We start from the raw sequence: 17,368 nt of genomic DNA, 5'->3' as shown, positions 1-17,368 counted from the left end.
TTCATGAGAAGGTCAGAAGCGCTGCAGTCCTAGTTTGGACTTCTGGATGGAAGCTTCCATTATTATGATGCTTCTTTCAAAGCAAATATTGATACTGATCTAGATCTAAAAAAACGATACTAGTCTATGGTTTTCACAAGTTGACTGCAGACTTTTCACAAGGTTTTTGAATTTGACCGTTGGCAAATTTGGTTTGTTTCTAATCTATAGGATATCATCTTTCTAATGAATAGGATATCATGATTTGTGTGTGGATATGTTGGGCTTAGCGTGTAATCAATTTTGAATTGGATTTATAATTTTTCCAATTAGATCATATCTATTATTTCTCTTAAGAATGCTGATAGGAACCACTCTAGCCAGTGATACATAGATTTCCTATTCTGATTTTGGTATTCTAATTTTCCTTCTCTTATCATCTGAGTGATTAATTGATTCCTACTCCTAAACTCTCATGTGAGTGAAGATGTGTTCTGCAAACTCCTTCAAGAACCACTCCAAGCTAGGTCCTCTCCTCCGCACGGGGTTTTCACCTAGTTCACCGCACGTCGCACGAAACTAACGTTGGGGAGACGAACAGACGTTTAGTGAGCAATCATTTGTTTTGTGAACAACCATATGTCCTTCAGATTTAGTGCATTAGTAATTATAATATATAAACAATTATTTGTTTTGTAAGCAATGTTATTTGGATTTTTCGAAATGTCAGAGCATTCAATACTTGATTTCTTTGTTCTCAGTTATCTCCGGCACTTGTGTGTACTGTGTAGTCTGAAAAATTAGTAATATTTTTTTCAATTCTCAGTGCAGATCATGAGTACATCAGCATAGGTGCCTTTGCCAGTCCATTTGTTATTTGCAATGAGGAACCTAATTTAGTGATGTGAGCATCATGAAGTTCTTTTTTCACATGATTACTCTATTATTAATTCATTACTAATTTCCCTGTGTGTGCAGATTGGAGAGAGGGTCAAAGCATCTTCGGCAGGCATGACTATGTGACTGCTCAACTAGAAGGTCCTTTCTTCCACAATATGCTTCTGTTATTTAACATTATATTCATAAAATTGGTGTCTTGATAACCGCTTGATCAAATTAGGCATGTCCACATGTCCTTGAGGTTTTAGTGCATTAGTTAATACAGTATATAAACATTCATTTGCTATGTGAGCAATATCCACGTTTCCTGCTTATGTGTTGTCTAGTTGAAAGAGGATTTCTTCAGCTAGGACTGTCACTATATTTAACTAAATCTCCAGAGTTCATTCTTTGTATCATTGTATGTGCCATATGGTGAAAGAATATGCAGAAATGAAGCACTCTATTTGTGCTGATCATAGCTTATTACTTAATATGTTCAATCTGCTGTATAGTAAGTTTTTACATATATATAATAGAGCTATAAATGGTTTTCTAGCTGTTTCTTCCATTCATCAACTAGTGATAGCCTTTTCTTAAAATTACGATGCAATATTTTAAATATAGTGCACAGGTGGTGGTATTAGCCTGATTTTTTTAATCCAAACACATGAATATAATCTTAATCTGATCATCATTGTACTCCACTTTCAGAAGCTGACTATTAGAGTTAATCTTTATAGTTTCAATCATATACTGAAATTGAACATTGCAGTGTCTTAAAAAAGTATTGTGGCTGACATGTATCCGAAAGGAACTTGGATTCAGCAAACATATGTTTTTTGGCTGCCTCAATGTTTTTGCCTGCTCTGAATATAAGCCATGACGTGTTTCTGAAACAAATTCATATTCACCTGCAGATGACATTGAACTTTCACCATCTCATATCCATCAGGTGCGGCTACGGGTGCAGTGGAACATGGAGCAGTAAGCGATGATGTGGCCACAGGACATAGAATGTTCCTATTGGGCGTGTGACTCTGCTGAACCTATAGTATCTTTAGCAAGCAAGTATGCTTTCTTCTGAACTACCGTTATCTGCCAGCAGCTCCAATATTGCATCAGAGTATGCTTGACTTCTGTTTGCACTATGGAAGACATAACAACAAGCTCTCAGATGATGAAGTTGTATGCCAATCATTGGCTAGATTGTAGATTCAGGATCTGTAAATTGGTTCCTACATGCTCAGTTCTACGGAGATTTTTTTGTGTGAAATTCTGACCTTGCAACAGTGAGAACTCTGTGATCCATGGTCAAATGTTTATCATTCCTCAGGGAAGTCTATCCAGTATTCTAGTGCAGCAATTGCATGTACAAGACCTACTGGCTCTTTTCACTCCTTGTAATGATCACTAGGTGCTATAATTGTTGTACAATTGTATTGTGTCTGCGAGCGTGATGTTGAATCCAGGTTCCTATATGCAAATGCATAATTATCTATGATGCTACTACATTGAATCTAGGGTTCTATAGTTTTTTTGTTAGCACGCTACTATTTGCAACCACGTGTTATTCCTTCAGGATAAAAAAAATACTACTTTCACACTAGATTGATGAAAATAATTTGCATCTACATGTCATTACTTGCCACCGGAAAAAAAAACACATACCAGGTCCCATAATCTATTTTTATGCGCGCGCCAGAAAATTAACTTGATGCTAAAATGTGTAGATTTCAAGTGTTTTGTCTTAACACATGGGTCGTAGCAGGAAGCTGCCGGACCAGCCCTCGTCGGACCCACGCGAGATCTAGTCGTGGACCTGCATGAGCGAGCTCCGCAGTGGACCTGCGGGACCTCCAGCCTAACGACCTCGGGACGGAGGGGCTATGGGCAGCAGCGACCCCGGCGTCAAGCTTGGGGCAGAGATGGGCTTGAGCAGGGGTGTAGCTCACACAGCAGCAGCTGCGCTCGAGGGGGGAGGAGAGGACCACCTGTGGAGGACGATGAATCGGCGCGGACTGGCTCGAATCGGCGAAGGACAGGCTCAAATCGGCTAGTGGCACTTGGGCTCGGGAGATGGATGGGCGGCAGCGCTCGAGGCCTCGAGCTCCCTTCTCCAACCACGCTGCGAATCGGCCGGGGGACAGGCCTGGTCTACACGAGCAGACGTCGGGGCGGCGCAGATCGTCGATGGAGCAGGCGGCGAATGCGAGGTCGGCACCGAAGCCAATAGCCCGCACATGACAGCGCTCCTCCATTTGAGGCGTCGCAGGTGTCGAACTCCGTTGAGTTGGTCCCAAGCTGGAGAACGGGAAGTGTATGGGCTAGATTTGGTAATCGAGGCGGATAAAAAAGTGAGGGTAGTCCGAGAATACCTTAAAGCTGCCTAATTTAGGCAAAAGAGCTATTTCAACAAGAGGAGGAAACCATTGCAATTCGAAGTTTGTCACCATGGATACCTTCGGGTTTCACCAACCAAGGGTGTGCAAAGGTTTAGAGTAAAAGGAAAACTAGCTCCTCGATATTTGGGCCATACGAAATCACAGAAATTTGAGGACCCGTTGCCTATCGAGTAAAACTTCCACCTAGACTCTCTGCTATCCATGACATCTTCCATGTATCTCAACTCAAGAAATGTGTTCGAGTTCCAACCGAAACTATTGAACAAAAGGAAGTATGGGTAGAACCGGACCTTTCCTATGTTCGGCTTCCAATCAAGATACTCAATCGCAAGGAAAGAAGAACTAGGAGGCAAGTGGTGAGAATGTTCCAAATCCAATGGAGCCATCATTATGAGGATAAGGCAACGTGGGAAACTGAAGAATATCTCTACAAAAATTTTCGTGGTTTTCTATTCGGCCAAAAAGGTACACGCACAGCCACACTAGTTCTAATCACCCGAATCTCGAGACGAGATTCTTTTTAAGGTGGGTAGGCTGTGACATCCCTAGTGTTTAAGAGTGCAAATCAAAAGAAATTAGGGAGAAGATTAGAAACAAACTAAATTTGCCGAGGGTCAAATTCAAAAACCTTTCAAATTCTTCTATGTTGAAAACACCCCTAAAAGGCACTTATTTGGGTAGGATTTTAAAATAAAATTTTATATAAGAACTTAACTTTCAAAGTAAACAACTTTCATAATTTTCACTTCCTCTGATTTTGAGTGGAAGGCATTCAAAAATTGGATCAAGGTTTGGTCAAGTTTGAGTCAAATTCAAATTCAACCTTGCCTGGCGTCCCACCAAAGTTTCAACGAGTTTGTCTCCAAATCCAGCCTAAATTTCATGTGACAGCTTTTGTAGAAGTTGTAGCCCAAGGTTCAAACTCCAACTTTTGGGTTTGAAGATTTCAAAGTTTGGTTCAAAAATTTGGAGAAAATTTGCACCGAAGGCCCTGCCCTCGCGCGCCACGGCAAGCCCACATGCGCCCGGATCCGTGGTGATCGCGCACGGTGCGTGCGACGTCGCCACATCGCGCCACCCGGCTGGCCTCCGCCGCTCGGCCAACCCCCGCCGGTGACAAGATGGGACGAGCGCAACCGCTGCCCACTCCGGCCTGCGCTATCACCCCCTTCCTACGCCAGATCAATGATGGCGAACCCCGAAACGCGAGCCCACGCGCGTGCGCAGTTGCTCTTGCCACCGCCGGCCAATGCATGCCCCATCTACCCTGCCGCCTGTGCCCGGCCACCTCCGGCCTGCCCAATTGCACTGCGAGCTTATCCTGACGCTTGCCAGCTCGCCCATGCCCTCCTGCCACTATAAAAGGCGCCCTCCCGAGCCCGTTAGCACCACTCCCCCCTTTCTTCCCCCTCCGTCGTGCACGCCACTACCGCTTGCAGTCGAACTCCCCCACCCGAGCCCCGTCGAAGCTGCCTAGACCCGCCAGTGCACCACCCACGCCTCGCAGCAGCTTCCCGAGCACCTTCTCGGCCCTCTCCGCCACCACCGTCTGGATTACCGCAGAGAATTGAAATAAATAGCTTATGATTCATACCATTCCCAAATGAGTTGCCGTTGGCCGCTTGTTCGAAGGCAGCAGAGGGGTCACTGGGTACGGAATCGAAATCATCGCCAGCAAGGGCTGCCATCGGAGGACCACCGAGCAGGTCGAGGTCATCAACGTTGCACCTCTGAAAATTTGTGTTGTCGCCGGTCCATTGAGACATGTGTCACCGCCGGGCCATTGAGGGTTCTGTTGAAGCACCACGCGTCGTTGAAGCATCCCTCCACCGCGCCTTACTTGGCCCTACCGGACAGGAGCGGTTGGCCATGGTGCTTGCATCTGCATAGGCAACAAAAGGAATTGAAATCTAGACAACTTCAGCTACCGAACCAGGGGAGGAAGAAAGATGGACTGAGGGAGAGGTACTTGGCCCCTGGGAGAGGAGGGGAGCGCTATCGGGAGAGGAGGGGAGCGCTGCCGTGGGGAGGGCCACCGCCGTGAGGTGGGAGCGCCGCCTTGGGGAGGCCCGCCGCCGTGGGGAGGCTCACCACCATGGGGAGGGAGCACCGCCATGGGGAGGCCCGCCGCTATGGGAAGGGAGCACCGCCGTAGGGAGGGCCGCCATGGGGAAGGCTGCCGACATGGGGAGGGAGCGTCGTCACCATGGGAGGCCGCCGTGGGGAGGGCTGCCACTGGGAGCCACCGCTTGGAACCAGCGCGGGAGAGGAGCGTGCGAAAAAAAAGAGCATCAATAGGGGGTGCGGGAAGGAGCTCAAGGGGATTGGGGGAGACTGCGGGTCGCGAAAATATGAGGGGTGAGGGGGTGTTTTTTTGCGTTGCTAATTTTTTGGGGTAGTTTTGTGTGGACTGGTTGAGTTTGTTTTTTCTCTTTTTTTCCCTAAACAAGGTATTGGGGGTAAGATTAGCAGCCTCTTGGAGTTGCTCTTAGCCCATAGCATAATGCTAAAATTTATTCCCCAATAATTTAAAAAATGCCATGTCATCATAATTGGGCCCATTTACTTGTCTGCCCACTTCCCGACCCATGACACCAGGCACATTCCTTCCCCCCTCAGAGCACTCCAGGTACTTGGTCAGCACAACCTTGACTGCTAGTGCCGCCTTCCTGCCGCTATCTTTCTGCCTAAGCCCACTGCCGAGGCTGAGGCCTAGCCCGAGGCCGTTGTTGCTGCCGCCATGTAGAATATGGTAATATGAACTTTGTAGAATCTGGACAGATTTGTGATCCTGTTAAGATGAGTTTTTGTTGAATCTGAATGAAACGAGTCGTGTCGTTGCCCCATCACCGCTTAGAATGCCACCACGTGCCTGCCGGACGGCAGCACCACCTTCACCTCCGCACCCTGGAACGGCAACAGCCGCACATCGTCGTGCAGCATCCAAAACCTCCTGTTGGACGCGGCAGTAATGGCACCCATGCGCTCCTGCTCTGCCTGATTCCCTGCCTCGTCGTCGAAGTCAGAGTCAGTCAGCGATTGCCAAGGTCGCTGCAGTATCTCCGCGATGGTGCCTCCCAGCCACCATGCCCGTCGAGGCGGAATACCATGACGTCGCCGTTGGCATGCACGGCGCAATGGAGCATGCTCGCGGTAGAGCCGATCTCCCACCGGGCGTTGTCACCGGGGCATAGCGCGAGCTCAACGCGGGCGATGCCGGGGTTGTACCCAATCGCGGTGTCGATGCTCAACCGCCACCACGCCATCCTGTCAGCGGGCACCCCTAACACGGGGATGAACCCCTCGGCAGGCGCGACCGCGTCGGCAACCCACCACGTGCCCGGGCGGAGGAACCAATGCGAGCTAAGGCTGAGGCCGCCCACTGGCGCTCGTCCACACGCGGGGCCACAGGGCAACCTGACGGGGACCGAAGGCGGCGGTCCATGGGTGGGCAGGCAGGTGACGCGGTGGTGTTGCCGCCCCTCGCTCGAGTGCGCGGCGGGACGAGGGGTGGAGTGTTAGTGTTTTAACCCGGCAACCTATCAAGGGAGTACCCAAGATAGTGTTTTGGTTGGTGGGTGTCGCTGAATTCAAGGAGTCGATGGTGACGCAAGGACATGATTTAGACAGGTTCGGGCTGCTAGATCGCATAATACCCTATGTCCTGTGTGTCGTATGCTTGTATTCGATTGAACTTGTTTTGAGGGGGTCCCTACCCACCCTTATATATTGGGGGAGCAGGGTTACAGGGTAGTATTTGGTACAAGAGTACTAGTCGGACAAGACTATAGAGTCTTACTCTAACTCGGCAGAGTAGTTTCTTTGTATTCCAACTAGTCTCTCAGGAGTTCCATGTAGTCTACATTGCCCTGTAGCGTAGCCTTCATGTCCTAATACATCTCGAGTAAGTCCCCTTGAGTGGGTCCGTACAAACCTTCTGGTGGGCCCAGGGATGTATGGTCGACAAGCCCCCGAGTACTTTGTAGTCAAATGAAAGAGTTTCGAGTACTCAGTAGACGTTGCTTGACTAGTCTTCGGTGCTCGTTGAGTACTTCTGTCGTGGCTAGTCTCCAAGTACTTGAATGTTGTCATGCGGCTGGAAGGTACTCCTGCCCTATTCTGACATTGGTTTTGAGTAGTTTGTCTTCAAGTCTTTATATCAAAGTGTGATTAAAATCATACTCCATATGGAGTAGTTCCCGAGCCTTAGGTTGTATCGAAAAATCAGGATGAGGGTCAAACTGAATTTGCTTCATCTTTCCTTAATCCCTGAAGAAAAATAAAATTTTATCCAACGGGTGAGGTGTATGCAGCCCCCGAGCACTTGATCGACTATGCCCAGGCGATGAAGGGGTCAATCATGATCAACATGACCGTTGGACTTCAATATCGCGATAAATCTTGATAGTATCAGACCGTTGAAGGAATCCAAGAAGGGGAAGGAGCCACAGCTTCCTCCGCCCAAATGTGGGCCTACCGATCAGACCACTCCCCCAAATCAAGCATCCGCTTGGAAGACGTCCACCATGAAGAAGGAAGCAATCCAAGAGTTGGTGGATGCAAAATTGATGTAAGAGGAGGCCGTTGTGAATTGGAGGTGCGCCTATGCCAATGCCTGGAACTTTGAGACCCATCCAAAAGAAACAGTGATTTGGGCTCATTTTGTGGAGAGAGGAATCGTTGTTCCTAAATCGGAGTTCTTCAGAGGTATCCTCAACTTTTATGATCTTCAGCTTGTTCATCTGAATCCCAATGGGATATTGCATATTGCAATATTTGTTCATCTCTGTGAAGCATATTTGGGGATACAGCCCCAGTTTTAATGTTTCGCAAGCTTTTCTGCGGCAAGCCTCAGCCTAGTCAAGATAGGATGGCAGTACTCGGAGGTGTGGGATTTCAGTTGAGGGACTCCGATGTGTATTTGGAGTATGAGACTCCGACGTCCCATGGCGCCTGGAAGGAAAAGTGGTTTTACATTGTGAACCATGAGCCTCCGATGCCAGTAATCACAGGGTACCGGCCGAAGTACTCGAGTTAGTGACTTGAAGAGCCTAGCATTGAGGATAGTCATCAGGTGGCCGAGTTGTTGCAGAGGATTGCAGAGTTGAAGAAGGCAGGTTTGACTGGGATTAATGTGGCTGCCAGTTTTTTATAAGAAGAGTACAACCATTGCAGCTTCGCCAGACTTGGGGCTATGAGTACTCAGGTTTTGATGATCCTTCGTGGATGTCTGTTGAAGATATATCTAATGAAGCAGTTGAAGACTTGTTGGGCAAATTTTTCAAGAATTTCTAAGGAGTGCCCAAAGTTGATGAGTCCATTCAAAAGTTTGACAGCTAGTATAAACCTAGAGAGGTAACTTGCTTTCCTTTTGAGTACCCATAATTAGTAGTCGTCATGTTTGCCAACCAGTAATTTCTTATGCAGGAGGATATCCTTTTATCTTTTCTCCTCCTCCTCCTCCTCCTCCTGATGCTGAAGTTGCAAAAAAATGTGAAATATGTGTACTACGTGCGCTTGCCTGATGATCCCTCAGAAGAGGAGGAGGAGGATGGGGACTCTGAGCTGCTTGGCGATTCAGATATCATGTCATCTGACTCCAAGTTGTCTGATCTTGTTTCTGTGCAGTCTCGAGTTCTTAAAGGATATAAATTTGGAACCGACACCTCGAAGCGTCCAGCGGGAGATGTTCGTGATGAAGAGGTCCAGGCTCCAATGCCGAAGAAAAGACGGACCATAGTGCATAAACGATCAATCAGCAAGCACTTGGAGATGTTCAAAGCTCCGCCGCCAGTAATTACCTTTGCACAAGAGCAATGTGCTGAAATATGAGCAGTTAAATAGCTTCCTTGAGTAGTCGAATTGACTTGTTTTGACGTTCATGTTTGCAGGTCGTTGATGATGTGGATGAAGACATTAAGGAGGCCACGGATGTAGCGTACAGAGCTGCCGAGACTACTTTTGATGATGTAGTCACTATAGCTAAAGACGCAGCTGCTAGCGTGGTTTCTTTGGAGACATCTGCTGAAGATGCAGCTATGTCGCCCGAGACGGCTACCACTCAAGTAGCCGTTGTTCTTGAAGTTGCGAGTGGTGGAACGGGCGACCCGTCAGAGACCACCATAAGTGAGACTGTGAAAACGCCCGAAGCAGTTTCTTATGCTATTTTGCCTGAAGTCCCCACCAGCGGTGAGTACGTGAGTACTGGTAGTAGTCGCGCGTATGTTGTCTCTGAGTTGGTTCTTTTAGGTCTTGGCAAAAATACTGAGGAGTTGCCACCCGTACCGGCTAGTGAGCTAGCTCTGAGTGTACAGCCAGTCCCCATGGTAAAGAAACATCGTCGAGTTCCTCACCGGTCTGCCAAGTAAGTACTCTATCGTGATAGTTTGATTACTGACTTCACGGTCAGTAGTCGCTTTCTTAATCTTGAATCGTGTTTGATATCAGGACTTCCGAAGATATTGTTCTCGAAGAAGTGAGCGTGGGACAGGTTGAAAATCTATCGGGTATGGACTCTGCTGTGGCACCTGTTATCGATTTGACAAGTGAAGACCCAGCGGAAACTAGAGACACAACTGCAGTGACTCTCGCAGCTGCCATACTGCGGGATGTAATTTGTTCACTTCAGGATCCGGCATTGCCAACCCCCGAGATTGTTAATGACAATCCTCCCCCCGCAGCCGAGATTACAGTGACTACGACAGTGGCGAGTATCGAAGAGGGGGTTGTAGTAGTCTCACAGGGAGTCAAGACATCTAGGGAGGAGGTTGAGCCGACTACTGTGCTTGAGCAGACGGCGGGCAAGGATGTTTCTGAAGCTGGGGCTTCTTTTCCTAAACAGCTGGTCCTTACGCTGAGCATGAGGGCTAGTGTAGCGGCCGAGGCTCCAGGGTTGTCGCAAAAAGTCAAAATTTTTGAGAGCCCTCTGGAAGAGCTGCCGCCGATATCAAACTTCGTGAGCTTGAATCAACAGTTGATGGCTTATACTTAGGTGAGTTCTTGGTACTGCATTTGAGTGCTTAATTTTGTAGTCTGGTGCCATTTGCACTCGTGAAGAGTACTAATTGTTTGATTGTGCAAGATTTATATGAAAAATCCTGCAAGAATATCCAGATTGTCCAAGAACAGAGTGAGGCTATGCGCCATGTAGCGCAGTTAGAGAAAGAGATTACTGAAGAGCGCCGCCGCACTGCTGATTTCTTGAAGAAATATCAAGATGTTGTTGAGTCTTTTTGAATTAAAAGGCATGATTTTGAAGTGGAGAGGAGCCGTCTGGCGATGCGCAACAAGTCCTTGCAGCAAAAACTAGAGGGTGAGTACTTGTACTCGTATCTTGTTGATCATAATTCTGTTATTCGATCGGCCTCTCTGACTGCAGTGTCTTTGTTCTCTATAGAGCTAAAGGGTCAAGAAACCAAACTCAGTAGTCAAATGCTTGACTGGAGGAATGCTCATAGTTGTGCTATTGACAAGGTTGAGCAACTCAAGGCCCAGTTGGCGGAGGCAAGGGAGGACAATGAAAATGAGAGGGGTAGGCGACGAGATTTCGGTATTATGTTGGCCGAGGCTATTCTTGCTATCAGAAGTCATGCGGTTTCTTTGGAGAGGAAAGAGCAAGACCTAAAAGAGTTATCTCACACAGCGCAGGCCTTGGTTGATGTGATGGAGCCCCCTGAGGAAGGAATAGAGTCCCATCACTTAATTGCAAGATTGAGGGATGCACCGGTCAAGATCACCAATACGGTGAAGACGTTTGCAAACAGGTGCTGGTGATCGTAAAGTCTTTTTATCCAAAGGCGAACTTGGCACTGGTCGCAGATGGTATCGTCGGAGATTGTAGCGATGAAGCGTACACGCAGTATTTGGAGGATCTGGAGCCGGTCGCTGAGCGTGTAGCGGGCTTTATCAATTGCGAGTAGTCTCATGTCGCTATATTGACTTGTAATTTTGCCGATGAACTTGATGTGTTTGAACAAGTATCTATTGTTTCTCTTGGGGTATTGGTCATTGTGTATTCAATTAGTACTTGCTTGCAGATCTCCAATGGGTAGTCTTGCGAGTAGTCTTCCATGTAGACCCCAATTGAGTTGGCAATTAGTCTTCCATGTAGAACCCAATTGTTGCAGATGGTTGTGGAGAGCGCGCATGTGATCGTAGTGATCATTGCATTGTTGCCGTAAAGTTGCAAGGACGCATGAGTGTACTGTGAAGGACTTGGCGGTTTGTGTTCTGAACGATTCACGTGCAAGTTTTGATTTTGCTTAGGCAAGCTTTCATGTGGGTTTTATCCTTGAGTAGTCACGGATGCGCTATTCTGTCTGGCCTTTCGGCTATAAATAGTCCCCCCAGCTGCCCTTGCTAAGACATGGATCCGATTATAGCGATGGTTGGCCTTAGATTGCTTCTCTTTGACAATAGCAAATTTCCAATAAGCGCCCCGGTGCTAGAAGATTCCTTGTAGTGAGGTTCCACATTCCCTCCACAAATCTCCTCGCTAGGAGAGATAACTGCGATGCTAGAAGAATCCTCGTAGGAGGATTTGCCGTGTGCTCAGTCTTTTCCCCTACTCTCCGGTAGTAACCATGTTGGAGCTCGCGAGTGAAGGATGATGAGCTTTACGGTCTTTATCTAGTTGTCTGGTCAAGGATGGAGGCATGGTGCTGACTGCTCACTCTCTCTGCAATGTCTCGGGATGAGACTCAAGTACACGATGTGTTCTTGAAGTCCCGTTCCGAGTACTTACAGGAGGGAGAGGGTTTTGATGGAGGGCAGTGGAACTGGAGTGCGTGGAGCCCCAGTCTCCGTCTATGCCACCGCTGAGGGGAGGAGAAGGGTACAACTGCCTAGAGTGCAGCTTCCTTGCGTGCATTCCCTACCTCTTGGTGGTTCTTCCTCCTGAACTGCGAGTATTCACCAGGCTCAAGTTTATCCTTGTGATATAATAAAAGCCTGGGACTTTTGTTATAACTGCCAGTAGGCAGGTTCTTGCAGTCATTGTTGTGCACTTATGTTGTACTCTGAACATTCCGACCTCTTAGAGTGGAGTTATCTGTTGTAATCCTGCAAAATTTCGTTAATACGAAAGTTCAAGAAATAAATGAGATGAGTAGTTTTGTGTACTCTTTATCTGTCTGTTGTGACAAACTGATGCCTATGGAACTGAGTAGTTCGTGCAGGCTTGTTAGCCAAAAAAAGTCCAAGTTGCAGCTATAAGCTACTGTATGAGTTGTAGAGAACTTATATAGACTTGTGTTTGACAAGTCAAAAGTAGAGCGCTAGGGCTCGTAGAGCTGAATAGCTCAAGTTGCAGCTGACTCGCCTTTGCGAGCCGTTAGGCTTGTTGAAACAAGTTGAAGTCAGAGCGCAAAGGCTTGTAGAGCTGAGTAGCTCAAGTTGCAGCTGACTCGCCTTTGCGAGCCACTAGATTTGTTGAAAACAAGTCAAAGTCAGAGCGCAGAGGCTTGTAGAGCTGAGTAGGCCAAGTTGTAGCTGACTCGCCTTTGCGAGCCATTAGACTTGTTGAAACAAGTCAAAGTTAGAGCGCAAAGGCTCGTAGAGCTGAGTAGCTCAAGTTGCAGCTGACTCGCCTTTGCGAGCCACTAGACTTGTTGAAAACAAGTCAAAGTCAGAGCGTAGAGGCTCGTAGAGCTGAGTAGCCCAAGTTGCAGCTGACTCGCCTTTGCGAGCCGCTAGACTTATTGAAAACAAGTCGAAGTCAGAGCGTAGAGTCTCATAGAGCTGAGTAGCTCAAGTTGCAGCTGACTCACCTTTGCGAGCCACTAGACTTGTTGAAAACAAGTCGAAATCAGAGCGCAGAGGCTTGTAGAGCTGAGTAGCTCAAGTTGCAGCTGACTCGCCTTTGTGAGCCGCTAGTTGTAGGCAGAGACGAGTAATCGGTAGTTGTCGATATGAAATTTATTAATCAAAAATGAGAGATTGAGGTCGGTGGCCAGAGTACAGTGCCACTTAGTCTGCTGACTATGGGTAGTAGCAACATAGGTGCTCAATGTTTCAGGAGTTTGCGACTTCTTTGCTGAAGAGTTGTTGTAGCCTGTACGATCCTGGTCCCGTGACTTTGGACACGATGTAAGGCCCTTCCATGGTGAGTTGAGTTTGTGTAACCCCGTTGTGTCTTGAATGCGCTTGAGGACCATGTTGCCAATGTTGAAAGAACGTTCTTTGACATTGCGATCATGGTAATGGCGTAGTCCTTCAAGGTATCTTGCTGACTGTACGAGTACTGCACAACGTCATTCTTCCAAGCTATCGAGGCCTAAGCGCCTTGTTTCCTCTGCTGCCCCTTTGTCGTATTGCTCGACCGCAAGGGATTTCCACATGACATCAGTAGGGAGTATGGCTTCTAACCCGTAGACAAGGAAGTAGGGCGACTGCCCAGTAGGCTTGCACGGTTGAGTACGTAGCCCCTAGAGAACATTGGGTAGTTCTTTGAGCCACTTGCCTCCTTTGATGTTACTAATAATCTGCAGTCTTTTCTTGAGAGCTTCAAGTAACATGCCGTTGGCACGCTCAACCTGGCCGTTGTCTCTTGGGTGAGCAAAGGAGACATAAGGAACGTCGATTTCGCTATTTTTGCAGTACTCCCAAAATTCATAATTGTTGAAATTTGAGCCCAGGTCTATGATAATCCTGTTTGGAAAACCATAGTGGTGAACTATTTCATATAGGAAGTTGAGAACCCTATCAGCCTTGGAGCAGGTGACTGGTTTTACTTCGATCCATTTGGTGAACTTATAAATCATGACAAGTACTCGTTTGAATGCTCCTACGGCTGTTGGGAGCGAACCAATCATGTCGAGCCCCCAGCATGCGAAAGGCCATGTTGGAGGTATGGTGATGAGTTTGCAGGCAGGGACATGTTGTTTGGCAAAAAAACTGGCAGCCTTGACATCTGCAAACTAGTACCGCTGCATCTGCTAGTGCAATTGGCCAATAAAACCCTGCTCTAAAAGCTTTGCCTACTATTGTTCTTGAGGATGTGTGATTCCCGCATATTCCTTTATGTATTTCCTCCAAGATATCCTGACCGTCTTCGCGAGTGACGCACTTCATTAGTACTCCTGATGACGCTCCTCTTCTGTAGGGTTTGTCTCCAACTAGAACGTAGCTTTTTCCTCGCCGTGAGACTTGTTCTGCCTGTGTCTTGTCGGAAGGTAGCTTGTGCTCTTTAATGTAGTCAATGAAGGGAGTCCTCCAGTCTACCTCGATCAACATGATTTCTCGGTCAGGTTCTGGTGGACCCTTACTAGTGGTTGCTAGATTTATTTGTTCTATTATGGACGGTTTGCAGAGTTCGTGAACAAAGATGCCTCCTCGGACTTCCGCGCGTGTTGAACCCATTTTGGATAAAACATCGGCAGCAACGTTGTTGTCGCGGACCACATGGTGAAACTCGAGGCCTGAGAACTTGTTCTCTAGTTTGTGAACTTCCCTGCAGTATGCGTCCATGTTTTCCTTGTTGCGGTCCCACTCATCATTGACTTGATTGATGACTACTAATGAATCACTGTAGACTAGTAATCTTTTGATACCCAGTGAGATTGCTAGACGAAAACCATGTAGAAGTGCTTCATACTCGGCTTCGTAATTTGATGCTTCCCAAAAGATTTGAAGAATGTACTTGAGTTGTTCACCTTTTGGGGATATTAACAGTACTCTAGCACTGGCTCCTTCAAGCTTAAGAGATCCATCGAAGTACATGACCCAATGTTCGGGGCGTTCTGCCGGTGTAGGCAATTGATTTTCCCTCCACTCTGCCATGAAATCGACTAGAGCTTGGGACTTGATTGCTGTTCTGGGTTTGAAATCCAAGGATAATGATCAGAGTTCCACTACCCATTTTGATATTCTTTCCGTGGCGGCCTGGCTCAGACCGTTCGACTACTATTATTGTGCTGATAACATGAGTGGTTGCAGCGATGTACAAGAGCAAGTCTTCATTTGGTGTTGGAGCTATGAGGATCGGTGGCTTTGATAGGAAATCTTTCAACTGTAACAAAGCCTTATCCGCTTCCTGTGTCCATTGAAACTTGTCTTGTCGCTTGAGTAATTTGAAGAAAGGTAGACCCCGTTCTCCAAGTCTTGATATGAATCTGTTTAGGGCCGCCATGCAGCCTGTGAGCTTCTAAACATCTTTTACGCCGGATGGGGCTTGCATATTAGTAATGGCAAAGATTTTCTCAGGATTTGCTTCGATGCCTCAATGGCTGATGATGAACCCGAGTAGTTTGCCTGATGGTACGTCAAAAACGCATTTGGTAGGATTGAGTTTCCATCGGAATGCTCGCAGGCTTGTGAAAGTTTCTTCTAAGTCTGCGATCAGATCATCTGGATTTCTGGTTTTGACTACTACATCACCCACGTAGGCTTCTATGTTGTGGTGTAGTTGTTTCTTAAAGCACATTTGAATTGCGTCATTGATAAGTTGCACCTGCGTTCTTCAGCCCAAAAGACATTGTCTTGTAGCAGAATGCTCCAAAAGGGGTGATGAACGCGGTCTTGGGTTGATCTTCTTCCTTGAGTGCTATCTAGTGATATCCCGAGTAGCAATCGAGGAAACAGAGTAAAGCGCATCCAGTTGTGGAGTCGACTACTCGGTCGATTCTGGGAAGCCCAAAGGGATCTTTGGGGCAATGTTTGTTGAGGTCTGTGTAGTCAACACATATTCTCCACTCGTTATTGTTCTTCTTTCGAACTAAAACTAGGTTGGCTAGCTAATCACGGTGAAAAACTTCCTTTATGAAGCATGCTGCGAGTAATTTGGCTAGCTATTTCCTAATTGCGTCTCTTCTGTCTTGAGCGAATCTTCGTAGTTGGTGTCTTTTTGGAGTAGCTTTAGGATCGACGTTGAGTTAATGCTTGATCAATTCTTTGGGCACACCTGGCATGTTAGCCCGTTTCCACGCGAAGATGTCTCGGTTTGCCCAAAGGAAACCAACGAGCGCGCTTTCCTATTTAGGATCGAGTCCTATTCCGATCAGGGCTGTTTTGGATGAGTCGCCAATCTCGAGGTCAATGGTTTTGAAATCCTTGTCATTTGCTGGCTTGACTTTACTAGCTCCCGACTTGTTCTCTGGAATTTTGAGTTCTGCCGGGTAAGCTTCTTTGACGCGGTGAACACCTGTTGCATGGAGCTAGGAACTTGAGTAGTCGCGGCTATCTCAACAGCTTCCGTGTCGCATTCATAGGATTGCCGCAGGTCTACACGAAGACATAGTTCTCCTTTTGGTCCAGGCATCTTCAGTAGCAAGTACACGTAATGTGGGATGGCCATGAACTTGGCCAGGTCTGGTCCTCCGAGGATGGCATGGTAAGAAGTCTCGAAGTCAGCCACCTCGAACTTGATGTACTCTGTGCGGTAATGCTCTTTGGTGCCAAAAGTGACAGGTAAGACAACTTGTCCTAGTGGGATAGCTGTGTTGCCTGGGATGATCCCATAAAATGGAGAATCCGTTGGGGTAAGCATTTCAGTGATGTCGAGGCCCATCTTGCTTAGAGTTTTGGCAAAAATGACGCTGAGTCCACTGCCGCCGTCGATGAGTACTATGGTTAGTCTTGAGCATGCAGCAACTGGGTCTAGTACCAAAGGAAAATGCCCTAGTTCAGAAAATTTGGTCCATAGATCCTTTCTGCTAAAGGTAATGGGTACCTCAGACCATTTGAGAGGTGTAGGGGTGGCTAGTTCGATAGCCATGATTTCTCTTAATACTAATTTGTTGGATCGCTTGGAGGTGGTGCCTGGAATTCCACCGAAAATGACATTGATAGTCTTAGACGTTGTCTGAAACTTGTCTTCACCGTCTGTTGATGCCAGATTTCGTCACAAGTAAAATCGGTGTCAGGAGAAGAAGAAATGGGAAGGATACAGGGGTGACATTTGGAAATCGGCCGAATGGCGCTATAGTTAGAGATCGGTTGGTTGATGCTACAGTCCAGGATCGGCCGATGTTACAGTACAAGATCGGTCGATGGATGCCCTTGGGGTTTGGATCGGGCACGCCTGGTTCCCAAATCGGTTACCCTTTGCCGATAAGGAATCGGCCGATTAGGAGGCTGGAATAATTGGGCCGGTATGGGCTTGGAAAGGA

General features: G+C 47.3%; 1 long non-coding RNA gene across 2 annotated transcripts; it reads left to right on the top strand.

Moving 5' to 3' along the window:
• The first annotated feature begins 563 nt into the window (after nt 1-563).
• Nucleotides 564-1,875, top strand: LOC106804223. 2 transcript variants are annotated; one of them, XR_001393158.2, is made up of 3 exons: nt 564-587; nt 958-1,017; nt 1,779-1,875. It is a non-coding gene; the product is annotated as an uncharacterized LOC106804223 (long non-coding RNA). The 2 variants fall into 2 exon arrangements; XR_001393157.2 differs by lacking the exon at nt 564-587 and having other exon boundaries at nt 936-1,017.
• The last annotated feature ends 15,493 nt before the right edge of the window (nt 1,876-17,368 follow it).

The sequence above is a fragment of the Setaria italica genome, chromosome III (assembly GCF_000263155.2).
Source record: "Setaria italica strain Yugu1 chromosome III, Setaria_italica_v2.0, whole genome shotgun sequence".
NCBI lineage: Eukaryota > Viridiplantae > Streptophyta > Magnoliopsida > Poales > Poaceae > Setaria > Setaria italica.
Note: the sequence above shows the minus strand (reverse complement) of the source record. Positions and strands in the feature narration are given on the sequence as shown.